Source organism: Ornithodoros turicata, chromosome 1 (assembly GCF_037126465.1).
Source record: "Ornithodoros turicata isolate Travis chromosome 1, ASM3712646v1, whole genome shotgun sequence".
NCBI lineage: Eukaryota > Metazoa > Arthropoda > Arachnida > Ixodida > Argasidae > Ornithodoros > Ornithodoros turicata.
Window position 1 is genome coordinate 232,918,071 of NC_088201.1, and position 13,364 is coordinate 232,931,434.

Below are 13,364 nucleotides of genomic sequence, written 5' to 3' on the forward strand. Positions count from 1 at the left end.
ACTAGCGCCACTATACACTCAGAGGGAAAAAAAAAAGGTGTGAAAATGTGGTTACTTCGATAGTTACCACACTCTTAAAAATGAACTTCACCGCATAGCCCACTCCTAGCCAACCGTCATCTCGAAAGATATGGTTATCTGCCCAGATTTGTTGAAAACGGGAGGCGTACGCCATTTTTGTGACACTTACGCTGTTCATAATTGTCACAAAAAAGGCATATGCCTCCCGTTTTAAACAAACCGAGTCAGATAACCACACCTTTCGAGATGATGATTGGCTAGGAGCGTGGTGTGCAGCGAAGTGCATTTTTAAGAGTGCACCAAGGTCAACATATAACGTCTGATAAAGGGTGTAAAAGGGTGGTAAAAGCAATTATCATATATCCAAATTGCTACAAAACGGCGTACGCCCTCTCCGCTTACCGAATCAGAAGTGGTAGCCCCGTATCATTCGTGGCAGAGAGTGAGGTATAGCAGGTAGAACTTTGCAACCTTTTATGCATAACATTTGCGACAAATATTACCTTCTGAAAGGTGCAACTTTTCCTTCCTTTTTTTTTTTTTTTTCTGGGAGTGTTTTGTGGACAACCAGCGCCCGTGTGTTTTGAATTAATTGGGCAGGCACTGCAGCAGTGTTACTTTTTTGTTGATGTTTTTTTGCGTGGAATTATTTTTCGCGCTTTTCGCGCATTCCTCCACAATCGCGAACTTAAGTTCCCGCGAACAGCTCTGGCCACACGAGGGCGAAAATTGTGTGGCGTTCGACGCCATAACGTGACTGCCTTGACCCTTTCTACTCCGTGCAGCGTAGGCAGTTTAAGCAAGCCGCAGAAGATTGTTTTATCCCACCAGGCAAGATGCAAAGGAATGAAGAGTGATCACGCTTTTGTTACTCCTACAAACGCATTGCACTGTACATACAGGGTGTCCCAGCTAAGTGTATACAGATTTTTTAAAAATATATATAACACTTTTTCCAAGATGAAATCAATTGAAATATAGCATTTGCTGAAGGGCACTCCCTAGGAGGGCATTAGCAGAGTCCAAAGGCAATGTCTTAATTAACTTTCATTAATTAACTTGTTAATTATAAAAGCTACAAAGTTGTCCCAATGAGAACATCTGTTCCTTTCGGTCACCTGATATCGTAGCTGTTTTCAGAACAAAAATCCGTTTCATAGATCGCCCGCAAAAAATTAGTGAAGGAACGCCATTTTTTTCTTTATTTTGTTCATTGCGCATCTTTGCAGACGCGTATTTCCTTCATCCCCAACGTGAGAGGGGGAAGGACCACAGTGCCGCCTCATGCGTCGAAGATGAGCTTTAACTTGCGGAAACAAAACAAAAACAAATGTATCGGGTGACTCTATCGGAACCGGCCTTATCTTGGGTTGCATGTTGTGTTTCCTTTTAATCTTTTTCCAGGACGTCAGAGGCGATAGTGTGCTCTTTCTCCCTCTCACATTGGGGATGAAGGAAAGACGCGTCTTCTAAGAAGCGCAATGAACAAAATAAAGAAAAAAAATGGCGTTCCTTCACGAATTTTTTGCGGACAATCTATCGAACGGATTTTTGTTCTGGAAACGGCTACGATATCAGGTGACCGAAAGGAACAGATGTTCTCATTCGGGCAACTTTGTAGCTTTTATAATTAACAATTAAATTAACGAAAGTTATAATTAAGACATTGCCTTTGGGCTTTGCTAATGCCCTCCTAGCAGTGGCGTATCTAGAGCTACCTGCGCCCATGGCAACATGGTTAACATGATGTCCTTGGGGATGCGTTTTCGTGTGTTCCGCACTACGTTTCACACTGCAACCTCTCTAATGGCGGGTGCTTTAGATCATTTATGAACGTGCCAGGTTGAGTGCCCGACCTTGCACATTCACACCCGACTACATAATGGCGCCCCTGTTCACCTGGCGCCCATGGCAGCTGTCCACACCTGCCACACCCTAGATACGCCACTGCCTCCTAGGCAGTGCCCTTCAGCATATGCTATATTGCACTTGATTTCATCTTGGAAAAAGTGTTATATATATCTTTCAAAAATCTGTATACACTTAGCTGGGACACCCTGTATATACCACTACACCACGAAGCCGCAACATGTCCTTCCCCGCCTTCTCAAAACCAGCTTGTACGATAGTACGACATCTCAACAGAACTGTTCAGTGTGCCTCGAGTGATAATGAATGAGAACTGCTAAAATGAACTCGCTGACCTGCACACGGCCAGTACTATATGGCCTCCTGCAGTGTCCTTAGAGGTCATCGTACAGGGCCTTTCCTCCCATGTCTTCTGTGGAGAAGAATGGGATGGACCTAGAACGCCACCATCCCCGTGAACAACGTATGTCTTAGTACGTGCCGAAATATGCCCGAGTACTGACCGCGTCACGCTACCCAAGAGCGAAGCACTAATGGAAACCTGTGTCGCGAAAATAAGTTCTCGCGAATCACTCCTCAAACGAGCTTTGTTCGAAAACGCGAAAATATTTTCCACGCGAAAAACAAAACAAAAAAAAAACACTTCTACAGTATGTAGTATAAACGGAGGCTATAACGCACCATTACGTCCCGGAGCGATGGATCATTGCAAATCACGCCCCCACTAGATTATAACGACCATGTCATAATCGGCATCTCTCATGAGGAGCCCGTCCGCACAATCCGCTAGGGGCGCTACTCATCGGCACGCGAGCATCTGCATCACGATTGGGCGATGGAAATTTGAATTCTGAACGCGCAGAAGCGTACGTACGACTACCGTAGCAGACGACAGCGATAGCTCCTATGAAAACGCGTAGAATGATGATGATAATCAACCTCAGAATAGAACATCTGTGGAATATCCACCGCTTGTATTGAGAACTACTAAGCTAAGCTGAAGTACAAAGTATTGTTGAAGTTGAGGAAGCAATAACTGGGACGATGAGCAGCGCCACCGCTACGTTCCGAAAATGCGGCGCTGGGAAGGGGTGCCATGTCATGGTCGTTATAATCTAGTAGGTCGTGTTTATTCGAGCGTTCGCAACCGCCTCCTGTTCTACGTACCGAAAAGCTACGGCCAACCTCGTTCGTTTATTGACCAAATGTTGCCACGTAGAATACGTCTCTGTCCCGGAAGATTTGTCGCGGATACTGTGGAAGAACATCCAAAGTGGTTAACAGGTACAATGAACCCTGGTTAATATGACCCCCGATAATCTGACATACGCGCTTTACGACCAGACTCTTGGGGAACAGTGCAGTGAAACCTCTGCAAACCCCCCCTCCCCATTAAGATGACAATTCCGCATTATGTCCAAAATTTTCGGGAACGACCATGGTCATAATAACGAGGGTTCACTGCACACTAACACGCACGAACGCGCAAATAGAAACAGACCGCCGTACCGAAGTGAGGAGAAAGGGGGGTGGGGGTGGAAATGTTTATTAAAGATGAAAAAAGAAAGGGAGAAAGGAGGAGAGGAAGGGATATGTGAGGAAGTATCCAGCGAACACTCTTCTTCAAACGTGCGGGATAGAATGAGAGATCGTCCGGCGACGCGTTTTCGCCGCGGCATTCCCCACACATCCGAAAAAGAGCATTCGCTCCAAAAATTACACCTCATCCCTCTCTCCCCAACTTTGGTGCACCACAGGCTCTCTATTTTCTGTGATACTGTAGCACCCACCACACAAAGAAACGTCTTGGCAGACAGACAGACGTACGAACAGAGGCGTAAAATTGGCATAGATTCAAGTGCTCACCAACCGCTGCTGCTTCTGGGTGAAGTATTAAAAAGGCATCGAGTCTTCACGAAACCCTTACACCAGGTCCCCCAAGGTCGCCATTTGCCCATGTATTTGTTCCTATCCCGATGCGTGCAATGCCGGAGGCCGCCCTTAGATACCCCATTGTTACCAGACGTTGGCTTGCGTGGATTGTAGCGCGTTAAAGATCCAGTTGAAGCACAACCCAAGCCAGGCCAAGTCACCGAAGGAGAAATGGACGACTGCAGCGCCTGCGGCGGCTGGTACGACAGGTACGCTATGTGATGCACGCAGCCGTGCACTAGATCCTTGCGATCGCTCAACACGTTTAAAAACGGGACCAAAAAGTGAAACACGACAGAGAAAGTTGTTATACGCGTTTTATTTGGACATATAAAGACTAGATTCATTCGCAGAAACAACAAAAACATTTTGCCGCTAAACTTAGCGCGCTGAAGCGATCCGGAACGGCAACAGTGGGGTATCTAGTGGCGGCCTTCTTCGTTGCACGCTTTTCCGAGGTGAGTTTGGGGGACCTGCCTTACACCTAGAACACGTCTGTGTCATGTGGAATTACCTTTGTTCTTTTCCAAGAATGACAGGAGAAGTAAACTTTTATTTAAGTAGCTCATCCGGGACCTACAGACCTAAATAAAAAACCTTCTTCAAAACCGTATAATTCGCACAATATTGAATGCACATCCTAGGCAATCACGTCTACCTTTGTATGAAACACTGCGCATTCTGCCATTTAACACACTGTGTTTTGAAAGGACTGTATTGATGATAAGGAAATGTATTATTACTGAAGGGCTAGTTCTAGGTCTTCATTTTTCCTCTGTAACTCGCATCAGCCGCTCCGTGTTAGGGCATCATCTCTTAGTACAACAACAAGCGAATGAGCATGGTATGCGTACTTTACAATATCAAGGCGTCATTAAGTGGAATTCCTTACCACTATCTGTAATTTCATCTAGGAACTTTAAATGAGCGTTACATATGCACTTACTTCACAGTACTGGTCTTGAATCAACATAGGTAACACTGTTTAGGATTTTTGTGTCTTGCATATTTTTAGTGTAGTAGTATTGGGGTTCAGTGTATACTGCTGTCATATATTTGTTTGACATGTTTCTACGGATCGCACTAGCTTCGGCTATGATCCGGATGGCCTTTCAGCCTTAATGTATCACTTTTATGCTGTCACTGAAAAAAAAAAATATTTAGACAAAACGCGAAAGACGCTTTCCAGGAAATGAGTTTTGAGAAACATTGAGACTTTTTTTTGCGTTTTATTTCCAAGGTTTCCCATTTAGTACGCGGCAACGTTCAATCACTACTCGCAGACGGCGGTGGTTCGTCCCCCATGGCTACGAACGCTGAAAGCACGTTCCTGATTGGCTACCGTCGTCGAAAAGACTATCCTAATTGGCTGACTCTTAATTGTTACGTCACATCGACATGTAAGCAGGCGTTTTCTAACTGTCTCGTGTTGGTTCCGGCAGACACACCCCATCCGGCGGCGCCCGCTCTTGTCTAGAGATGCAAAATTTCCGGAAATTTTGAATCGCTTGTAAAAAAACGGTCTTTTCGGGGTTTTAATTTCAACAAAAAAAAAGAAAACGGAAACAAACGCGGTTACTGCTGAGTTGAAGCATTGCCGGCCAACACCCAGCATACAATGAGCTAGAAACGTTAGCAGTCCCATAACTTAAAAACCCGAGACTAGGGGACAAAAAAACGACAAACACAGACAAGGTCTCAATAATGCCCAGCGTCCATGCATGCCATACGCCAGATGGCATGAAACCTTTGTAATGTCCAGTGAAAGTGACCTCAACAAAAGGCTTATGAAGGAAACACTGTCCATTATCTCTGCTGGGAACTGTGTCAGCAAGCCTGCCCTGACCTTCCCGTTGGTTTTGGGGACGTTCTTACGTGCTCCTCACCCTTCATTCTCACCCACTTGAACCCTTATAGGTTTGTACTGTTATGTAAACTTTCAGAGACTTTGTGTTCTGTCGTCTGTTTTTCGTCTTTTTCCCAGTCTCGGGTTTTCGTCATGGATTTCAGCTGTGTTTGAGACCTTGTCTGTGTTTTGTCGTTTTTTTTGTCCCCTAGTCTAGGGTTTTTAAGTTATGGGTCTATACCACCAGCTCGCTTGCTACCTCTCTATCCTCACTTTAGCAGTGTTCACCCTCTAGGCATAAATGCAGGGCAGAGCATCCCATGAGACTGCTGTCTATATACCCAGTGCTAGGTAATTGGAACAACCCGTCCACTCCGACCAGAACTCCGACATTAGGTGAACGCGATGGCGATCGCTTGGAGCAGCCAGACGGAGCTCGAAGTTGGTGGTTGTTGGCGGATTATAGGCACCTAAGGCACTGTTGGCGGGTTGGAACGCATCGAAGGCACGAAAATTTACATTTTCGAGTTTTGTCGCCTGGACATTTTGGGCAACTTTTCCGGAGACGAGGAAAAAAAAACAAACGAAAACCCAAAATTTCCGGTTTTTCCCGGGGCTTCGCGTTTCACTATTTCGGGTGGGACTGTCGATACCGTAGTCAATTTTCAACGAAGAATATTGGCGGCGAGACCCTCACTAGGGGCGCCACTGTGCCGTCTCTTGGTGGGGATCCCCGTTTCGGTTTCGTTTCTGTTACTTACAGTAAAAGCTGTCATATTGGAATAAAAATGCGATTTACTTGGCACACATATGTCGTTTTCTTCATGAATCACCAGGAAATATCAATGCTGGACAGCCCCTAACACGTGCAATGCCTTTATACGCAATGCAATGTGAGAATACTGCCCGGGGACATCCCCACGACAAGGTTCGTTCAGTGAACACCAGGGGGCGACTCCCAAACTTCTCGGCGCCAATAAGCTGACACTTAGAGTTACAGAATGGACAGGAACGGACTTGTCCGTCCCTTTAAACGAAAGATTATCCACAACACAGCTGCAGATTACCACCTCGAGTCTCTGACCCTAAAACGCCCTTACGCGTTTCTTAATTATGTTCCAAGTTGAAAAATTTCGATACTTTCCTAGTTTTTCAGCATACTGTACGGATGTAACTGATGATTATTAGCCAAAGTGATTGGTCTTGAGGTTTCAAGTGATCCTTTACTTTCATGTACTTTTTCGTTTTTTCTCGCCCCAGGTTTTCTTCGCTTCCTATGGCATGAACATGACCCAGTTTGAGAGCTATTTCAGAGTAAGTCTTTGACTACCTTGTCCATAGCTATGGTTCCGAGCTTTCGGAATTTTTCGTTTTGGAAAATTCGGACTTTTCAACTTTTCGTAAATTCGGAGTTTCTCGGAGAATTAAAAAGTCCGGAAAATGAACGGCGCCGATTTCGGAATATCGCGGAGCAGTTATCGAGAGACAATACGAGAAAAGCTGTGCAAAAGTGACTGGGACCACACGATGTAACGCACGGATGTTTTAATATCCAGAGCTATTGAAGTACCAGCAAGCGTATTTGCACAAATTGTGAGTGGTGCCCAGACTCAAAATGTGTATTAGCCTTGACAAACACAGAACTGTTCTGTGCCAAACTATAGTCCAATACCCGGTGTCAAGTAGAGTCACTAGGGTCGAGGATACATACAGATGGGAACAGATTGGACAAGTGTGTGTAGTATCCTCCTTTTGGGACATTCATGCGTCCAGCGACCTTGAAGGAGGCTACCACTGCTGACCTTTTGTTGTTGTTTTTTAGTTGTCAATCAATTTGAAGTCGAAAAATAGCTGTGGAAAAAAAGGACAAGGGAAAGAAAGAAACGGGGAAAACCTGAAGGCCGCCCCGTGGGTGTTGGAAAAATCGGAGTTTATCGGATAAATTCGATGTTTTGCAAAAAAAAAAACATCGGATGGAGTTTATCGGAGTCTATCGGATAAATCCGAGAAGTCGGAAGCCTATCTATAGCATATACAAGCTTATCAAACTGACTGGAAACTGACTGGAACTTTCCTATACCCATGTTAAAGAAGCGACATCTAGTGGCCATGACAAGTAATTGTTACACAATTGCAACAACTCGGGCAGAGACAAAGGTGACTCGTAAATATAATGGCTGCTGAAACAATTGGTCCGAGGCAGGGAACGGTAATGGTAGCGAAAACAGAAACGTTACATTACCGAAATTGGAGATGGATAACGATAAGGAAAACGGAAACGCATACCACGATCATCCGTTGCCGGAAACAGAAACGGTAACGGAAATTAGCGTCCGGTATTGAATTCGGGTATAATGACTATTCCGGTTGTGTGATGACATTTGATTTATTTTTTTTTTGTTTTTTGGTTTGATGTCTCCATTCCCCGTAATGCTCTCAATACACCAGAGCACGAAAAAAAAAACAAAAAAACGCAATATTGGATCTCGTGGGTACATCTCTCGCTTACCTACTTGTCGCTGTCCTCCCGACTGTAGTCCTGTAGACTCCAGGCACTCTACCCCACCATAGCACGATAATGAAAGCCGAGATTTTTATTTATCTACAGTCAAACCTCGCTTTACGAACACCCTTCGTTTCTCAGAAAATCGTTCGTAAATCGAGGTATCCGTAAATCGAGGTCCGAGGTGTGCAGTGCACAAATACTTCACAAAACCACTTGAAATTCATTTGAATAAGTTTTATTTTTGAAAATACTGCGTAATTGTGCTTTGCACCGTACTTTCTGCAGGGTCTCTCCTGTTTAGAAGAGATGACAGATGTCTGACACTTGACTCATCCACCCGGTCCTCAAAGTACCGTATCGCGCGCGGATGAGACTGTTTCCAACGGCAAATATCTGAACTGCTGAACGGCTGAACGCCTTCTCTTGGAATGGCAAGATGTTTCCATATCGGAGACCTGGTCCAAACTCACAACCGTTCGGCTGTAAACGCCGGAATTATTCTTTCAGGAAATAGTGAATCATGTTTGTGGAACGTAGTGGCGTTGGGACATTGTATGTTTGACCTTGGCAGCATGTACTGAGGAACTTTCATTATCCTCTGGTCCATTGGCCTGGTCCTCTGTACGTTCATAACGCCCGTTCGTATATCGAGGTCAGAATGTCTTGGCTACTTTGGGTCCGTTCCCTAATAATCTGTTCATAGTTCGGATATCGAGGGTTCGTAAAACGAGGTCAAAATACACGGAAAAAGTTTGGTTCCCTGTGGAGCCGTTCGTAAGTTGAGGGAATTCGTATATCGAGGGTTCATAAAACGAGGTCCGACTGTACTTATTTTTACTCTTTGCATTTCACCGTGGCTATCGCAGTATTGTTTTCTACCGAGAACGTCCGTGCATGAACGCGACATTGGATGAGGGTCACGCCGATCTTGAGTTTCTGGACTCAGAGTGACTGAAGACAGAAGGCTGACTGAAGGCTGAAGAAACGCACCCACATTTTTAAGAAATCTTGCAGGATGTGTGCATTCCCAACGACGTAAAATTACTTCTGTAGCGTGTACGCGTGACACCGAAGCAGCATTTAGGCAAAAACGTGCCCTTCCCAAGAACTAATTTTGGTATACAGTCAACCCTCGATTTATGAACCTTCGATTTAAGAATTCCCTCGTTTTATGAACACTAGCACGATAAACCAAACATTTTACATGCTTTTTTTCCCTCGTTTTATGAACCTCGATATTCGAATAATGAATGGAATTTCTGGGAACCAACTAGGAGTTGCCCAGCGTTTTTGCCCTCAATTTATGAACGGATTCTTCCGAGGCCAACAAAAACCTTCATAGGGATTATTCGTGGTCTTCTAAATGACGCCTTAACAGACAAAACGTTTTCCAGGTATTGCACCCTCGGTTCTTAACCCCTCAAAATCCGAACAACAAACGGGTTTTCCACAAGTGTTCCTGACCTGAATTGATTAAGAGGGTGTCCGCTGTCACCCGGAGATTAACACAGATTGGAGATTGACACAGCAGAAGGCATGGTCGAAAGCAAAATTACACAATATATTGCATTATAAACACAATCCCAACTCGGAAATACTGCTCCATTCGCTCGATAGTACTCACTTAACGGAATTTTCGATTTATGAATCCCTCGATTTATGAACGATTTTTTGGGGGAGCCCAGGGTGTTCATAAATCGAGGGTTGACTGTATATAGATTTAGTTATTGTGGACCAAAAGCATGCAATGAGTTACCAAAAGAGCTTCGGCAATTAAATAACTTTTTCTTATTTAGACAGCGACTACGAGTACATTTAATTGGGCGTTGATACACCGCTATCTTTTTCACTGGTTTACAGTATGATATTGTTGTCGTTAGTGATGCATAGCATATGTCATTTAGTATTACTAGGGCTAGCCATTCTACTTGAGGTGTTAGCGTTGTAGTTGAGATAACTATTGCTGATGCTGTCAATTTGTCGTACGTATGTTACATACCTGCGGTTTCACTTTATTGTCATTACACTTGTGCACATATGCTGACTCACAAGACATGTAACGCAGTTTCGGTAGTGTTTACCCACACGGGACTACATAACAGGCTACGGCCAAGTAGTCCCACATTTCATCAGTGTACGAGCAAGGTGTCAGCAAATAAAAAAAAAACACAAAAAAACAGGGTGCTGACAGAGGCGGACGGGTTGTCCATCCGCAGCTTCGTAACAGCCGTTCCATTACGCGTAACAGTAACGGAAACGTAACAGAAACGAAATTGAAAGGCAGCTGTCAGGAACGGATGACCGTAACGAAAATATAACGAAACGGAAAGGAAAGTAACGAAAATGGAAACGGTAACGAAAATCCTTCCATTACTGTTCCCTGGTCTCAGGCATAACTTAGTTCAAGGACATTTTTGTTACGAGTATCAGTCAAAAGGTAACGTTAAAATGGCGAGAAAAAGGAGGAGATGGCGTTGAAGGAGGACGCGGTTGATTTTTGAAATGGTAAAATGATAATGGTACTGCGATGTTATACGTAAGGCTTGTCTTCGCAGCGTGAGGACATCCTGCATGTGCCGCCAGGGCCAGTGCGCGGGGCCTGAGGCAAAGGCACATCGCGGAGCCTGTTACCAGACCAGCACTAATGAAAAGATAAGAAATGATAAGATTAGCGCAGTGGGAGTATTTAGCAGTACACTCTTAAAAATGAACTTCACCACATAGCACGCTCCTAGCCAACCACCGTCCCTAATGACAACGTTCTCGACGCTGATTTGTTGAAAACGGGAGGAGGAGCCTATTTTGCGGGAAATGGCAGCAGGAGAGAAGGGTGCGAAATCCTCGGTATAGCTTGCAGGGTTGGCGGATTTTTCTTAAAAGTGGGACTTTTGTCTCATCACATGACGGAATGGCACATAACACATTCTTCCGTCGAACATCCCGCGTGCGATTAAGTGCATACTCGATATTTAAAAAAAAGTAATCACTGGTTGAGGGCTTCGTGCGCGGGGCCTATGCAAGCGCGGGGTCTAATAAGGCGGTCGCCTTACTCGCCTATCCCTATCGCCGGCCCTGCGTGCCGCAGGGTAAGAGTGCGGATAATTTCGACCACCAGGGGTTCTTTTGACGTGCGCCGGAAATCTCCGACGCACGATGCTGGAAGCAATGTTTTACCTCCCCCGCACTGCTACCATTAGATATATTCACGGGTCACGCTAGGGCGAGAAGCACGTGGAAGCCAGTTGGCGTCACGCAAAGTATGACCTCACAAAGTCATGTCCAAGATTATGCATAATGTAAAACCCCCGAGACTAGGGAACACGAACGACGTGTTTGTGTCTGTCCCTTCGTGTTCCCTAGTCTCGGGGTATTTACATTATGCATCGTCTTCACCAGCTCGCTTGCTTCTTAGCCATTTTTTCGTTGTCCAAGATGTTCGTCCCGTTGGGAGATTTACACCTGAAATGGGCAACGTACCGGTATCGTTTTTCTGACAAGCGAGGACGGGAAACATGAACACATTTATTGGAGGACGTCTGAATATCGTGTCTGCACGCTTATGGATGTTGCAGAAAGTTTGGATCTGACTTCTGAACTTCGACTTTTGCATGTCGCTCCGGACAATCAGGTGTTAAAGACGCTATCGCAGAGGCGATCATGCATGAAAGCAGGCGGAAGCTGGTGGGTAGCAATTAACAAAGCTGTTAAAAAAATTAAACAATAGTCACAGCTAGGCCCACTAGAATGTTAACGACGAGCTGCGCTGCCGCAAAGTCTCCGCCAGGTGGGTCCCAAGGTAGCTTATCGCGCCTTTGCGACGTTTGTCGTGGTCACTGGATTCTCGCCCCCTCTCTCACACAAAAGTGCTTGGTCCCTGGCCACAACCAGCCCACTAATGCTCTGCCCTCAAAGCTCTCTTGATCTTTCTGGATACCATAGGACTTGGATCCTTATTGTGAAGGGGCTGAATATTTCAACAACAACAACTTTATTTCAGGATGATGGGTGGGGAGTTTCATCGCCGGGGGCGATGCTCTACCCTATTGCTGGAGATGAAGCGGGGAATGAAGTAATGGGTCCCGTTACAATGAGGATCGAAGTCCTGTGGCGTCCAAAAAGGCGAAGAGAGCCTTGGGGACAGAGCGTTGGTGAGATGGATGCGGCCAGGGACCAAGCAATTTTGTAAGGGAGAGGGAGCGGGAGTCGAGCTCGTTGAGGGAGGAGGAGAGTACGGAGCGGGAAGGGTGGTAGTGTGGGCAATGGAGAATAATGTGCTCGAGATCTTCAACAACACCGCAGTGGCTGCAGTGGGGAGAGTTAACTTGTCTCAAGCGGTACCACTGTGCTGTGAAGGCCACGTCGAGGCGCATCGATGAACTAAGGCGGCGTCTTGACGAGAGGTATGTGCTGGCATGTGGAAAGCGAGCGCTGGGTCAACTCTGCTCAGGATGGCGGGGGGGGGGGGGGGGTAGTATGTCGGCGGTCCGTTGGCTGGTAGCCAGAGGAGTCACAAGGCTTCGAAGTATGGACCTACTATCACTCTGTTTCCTGGGTTTGCCACCTCCTTTCGTCGGACTGACAACGATCCCGCTCAAAAAGTGATCCAGCACTATGCTCTTGGTTGCCCGAAAAGCATGATGTTCGGCTATTTTTTCCGATGGGATAGCTTTTCAATATCCCTGCCAATTATCACGAATTTCAGTAAATTCGGCACGCTCTTCACATTGGTGGTGTAAATAAGTGACCTTCACGTGGCAAATTTCAGAGTTCGGTTTGCCAAAATTTACATAATAAAACTTACGTCACATGATATTCACATTAGGGGGTGGCAAAAACACAGTAAGAAGAGATGCCGTTATAACCGCATGATTCGAGGTGGCGTAGTTTTTTTTTTAATATATATTTTACTTCAATGACACATTTTCTGGGTCACCCTGTATATATCTATGTTTGAAGTGCCTTCTGTGCATCAAACTTCTAACGAGAAAGTCACATTGAGGGAAGGGGGATTTGACCACAATACGCACTTCGACGAACGACGAACGACGAACTTCTATCTGCCGTTCATTAGAACAAAGAATTCTTCAAATACTTCTCTCAGAACCAATGCAGGAACCTATTCCTTGTCCGAGCTGTAGCGTGGGCTACAATCAGATACCAGGAATGTTCTTTCCGCCTGAAGGTTGACTC